The sequence below is a fragment of the Rousettus aegyptiacus genome, unplaced genomic scaffold (assembly GCF_014176215.1).
Source record: "Rousettus aegyptiacus isolate mRouAeg1 unplaced genomic scaffold, mRouAeg1.p scaffold_m13_p_11, whole genome shotgun sequence".
Lineage (NCBI taxonomy): Eukaryota > Metazoa > Chordata > Mammalia > Chiroptera > Pteropodidae > Rousettus > Rousettus aegyptiacus.
Genome location: NW_023416286.1, coordinates 590,183 through 594,582, shown reverse-complemented (window position 1 = coordinate 594,582; position 4,400 = coordinate 590,183).

Below are 4,400 nucleotides of genomic sequence, written 5' to 3'. Positions count from 1 at the left end.
TCCAGGACGCGGGCGGCCAAGGCCAAGGGGACGCTGCGGGGACGCCGCCCCGCCGCGCCCCGGGCGAACGCAACACGCGCACGTGCCGCCCCCCCCCCCCACACACACACACGCCTGAAAGAGGGGGGCGGAACGGGGCCGGGGCGCGCGATCGCTCCTGCCGGGGCCTCTGGCTACCCGCAGGGTCGGCAGCCGGGACGTTACCTGCCCGGAGCCGTCGGCCTCCTCACAGAGGCAGCGGGGACCGCGGGCGTCAGCCACCTCACACGCCAGGCCTTGCCGCCAGAGACGCGCGAGCGGCGGGGAGCGCCTCAGGCGCCGGAAGTGCCTGCCGGCCTCGGAGCACCGGAAGTGGCTGCCGGCCTCGGAGCACCGGAAGTGGCTGCGGGGCTCCGGGCGCCGGAAGTGCCTCCTGACTCCCAGCGGCCTCCGGAAACCACTGAGCACGTGGAGCCTACGCGCCGGCCTCTTTTACACGGGTAATTTGTGGCACACCAAACCAGAGGGAGGCCGTATAGACATGGCCGGGACCCCACGGGAGCTCTCCAGGAGTAGCGGGAACTCCAGCGGTGGCGAGGACAATGAGCGCCACTGTTCACGTCCCCCTCTATAGAGTGGGGTGGGACAAGCTATCCAGGGTCCCTGGCCTGCAGGATCAGCGCAGCACAGTCCTGGACACAGCGCCTGAGCTCATTTCACTGGAACAAAGGGAGCAGGCCAGTGAACAGGGCATTACTTTGCGCACTGGGCCTCCCCACCTGGGACTGGTCCTGCTTGGTGGGCCTGTGCCCTGAATGCCTTAGTCTCCTGCTCAGCTCCTACCGGCCAGCCCAAAACCACCTGCATACCCAGTCCACACAGAGCCTGCTTCTACGTAAGGCCATGTTTTCAAGACTGGAAGAGGCAGCTATTTTATCTAATTCGTACGAACACATGGAAAGTCAAACAAAATGAAAACACAGAAGATCATTTTTCTAATGAAGAAACAACCCGGGGGGAAAAAAAAAAAAAAACCTAAGGAAACAAAAATAAGTAATTTGCCTGATTAAGAGTCCAAATAAATGTTCATAAAGATGCTCACAAGCTCAAGAGCAAAACAGAGGAACTTAGGGAGAACTTAAAGAAAAGTATGAGGAAGAACCAAGCAGAGCTGAAGAATACAATAACTGAAATGAAAAACACATGAGAAGGAATCAATAGCAGATTAGCTAACACAGAACAACAGATCAGCAACCTGGAAGACAGACAAGTGGTACTCAACCAATCAGAACAGCAGAAAGAAAAAGGAGCTTTAAAAAAGGAGGCGAGTTCAAGGACCCCTGGGATGACATCAAGCGCTCGAACATTCACATTATAGGGATCTCAGAAGGAGAAGAAATAGAGAAAGGATCAAAATTATTATACCAAGAAATAATGGCTGAAAAGGATTCTAACCTGGGAAAGGAAGCAGACATCCTGGTCCAGGAAGCACAGATTGTTGCAAACAAGATCAACCCAAAGAGACACACACCAAGACATACTGTAATTAAAGTGACAAAAATTAAACAGAGACAATCTTGAAAGAAACAAGAGGAAAGAAATGAGCTATATACAAAGAAACTCCCATAAGGCTATCAGCTGAGTTCTCAGCAGCAACTTTACAGCTAGGATGGCGGGACATCTTTAAAGTGCTGGAAAAAAAAAAAAAAAAAGACCCTATGACCTAGAATAATTTATTTACCCAATGGGTTATCATTCAGAATTAAAAGAAAGAGTTTCTGGAACAAGTAAAAAGTAAAGGAGTTCATCACCATTAAACCAGCTTTACGAGAAATGTTAAAGGGTCTTTAAGCAGAAAGAGTAGGCCATAAACATAAATAGGAAAATATGAGAAAGGGAAGAACCTCACAGGTAAAGCCAAATAGTCGCTAACTACAGCAAATCAGACACTTAAAAAGCTACTATAACAGTTAAAGTATCAATCTCAACTCAAACTACAATAAGTAGTTAGGAGATACACAACACAAAAAGATATAAAATATGACATCAATAACACAAAGCATGGAGGGGGTAGTAAAAGTGTGGTCCTTATAAAATGTATTCAAACTTAAATGCCTATCATCTTAAAATAGACTGCTATAAATTTTCTTTAATGATATTTCTAAACCTCATGGTAACCGCAAACCAAAAAAACCTACAAAAGATATACAAAGAACAAAGAGAAAGGACCCCCCAAAAAAAAAAAAAAACCAATAAAGAAAAACACTAAACCACAAGGGAAGAAATCAAGAGGAGAAAGGAATAGAGGACAACTGTAACAAAAACTAAAAAGAATTAACAAAACGGCAATAGGTACATGCTTATCAATAGTTACTTTAATGTGAATGAATTAAATGCTCATCAAAAGACATATTTGCAAATGATACATCCAATAAGGCTTAATATCCAAAATATATAAAGAACTCATACAATACCAAAAAAAAAAAAAATTTAAAAATGGGCAGAGGATCTGAATAAACATTTCTCCGCAGAAGACATACAGATGCCAATAGACATGTGAAAAAATGCTCAGTCACTAATCATCAGGGAAATGCAAATTAAAACCACAATGAGGTGTCACCTCATCCTGTCAGAATGGCTATCAACAAACAAGTGCTGGTAAGAATGTAGAGAAAAGAATCCTTGTGCACTGCTGGTGGGATTGCAAATTGGTGCAGCCACCAAGGAAAAAAATATGGCAGTTCCTAAAAAAATTAAAAATAGAATTACCTTATGACCTAGCAATTCTACTTCTGGGTATTTATCCAAAGAAATGCAAAACACTAACTTGAAAAGATATATGCACCCTATGTTCATTGAAGCATTACTCACAATAGCCAAGATAATGTCAGCAACCTAAGTGGCCATTGATGGATGAATAGATAGAAGACATGGTACATATATACATTGGAATATTATTCGTCAATAAAAAAGAATGAAATCTTACCATATGCAACAACATTGATGGACCTAGAGGGCATTATGCTAAATGAAATGTCAGACAGAGAAAGACAAACATCATGTGATCTCATTTATATGTAAAATCTTAAAAAAAAATAAAATAAATGAATGAACAAAACATAAACAGACTTATACAGAGAACGAATTGATGATAGCTAAACAGGAGGGGTTGGGATCAAAATCAAAATAATAAAGTAAAATAAAATTAAACCTAGATAGTGTATGTTCTAAATTGTGTTTTGAGGCTCAAGGAACACGCTTTTAAATTTTTCATGGTGAAGCCAAGGTATTATGTTCCAACACCACAGTTTGTTCTCAGAAACTCCACCAGAACTCAAAATAATTGAGGTGCAAAAAAATCTTTTTAATAAAATGTGCAATGCCTATGGACACACGTGGGTATTATATAACGTGTCTAACACACGTACACACACATACCCTTGAGAGGGGTTTGGTGGCTAACATCTTTTGAATCCATCTGGCGTATTCCCCCACCCCTACCATTTCATTGCTCTTTCGTGCAAGTGATCACAAACAGTGAATCTAAATTTGGCACATTTCAAGGTCAAATGATGCAGCAAACAGAATTTGACCTCAAACAATATGCCTTTGTCCATTCAGCCATCCGTGTAGACGTGCACATACACACTGCACTTTGCTCGCTGCAAGTCCACAGACCTCTGTCCCAGAAGGTGACCCGCTTCCCCATCTAATGCTTATAGAAAAGAAGACACCTGGATGTGTTTGTTGCTCCCCCTCCAACTCCCACCTCCCCTTAACATAAGCGCGTGCACACACACACACACACACGACAGCTATAAGAGCAAGGACGGCATGTTTTTTTAAATTCCACTGGTTCATGTAGGCACATAATTCGAAGCAGCTCCAAAATGGACATCGAGTAAAAAATACCAGTTTTCGAAAGTCTGTAATTATGTATTTACACAAATTACATAATCCTGTGTGTATTTACATACAATTGCAGGTTATCAAGGAAATCACACAAAGTTGTGTTAATGAATGAGATGAAACAGAACGAAAACACGGTGAACCGAAGCCATTCATTTATCTGCACAACAGGGCCTGGCATGTCCTTCAGTGCTGCCTGGGAGATTCACACGGCAGATGGGAGGGGGGCTCAATCGTGTCTGTTAAGTCTTTGACCAAGGTGCAAGTGTTGGCACTAACAACATAGCAGGTAGGCTGTCTGAGCATCTGTTTGTGAAAACTGGGACCACCCATTCCACAGTAACTCGGGGCTGCCATTGGGGCTCTGGGGCTCTTAGGACAAGAACCAATGCAAACCCATGAGCTCAGTCGGGGTCATCACCCTGCTGCCCCACAAGACAACGCCCACCGAACCCTGGAGCCATCTACTCTCCCAGATGCTTATTTACATAAATTGCATAAGTCGATATTTA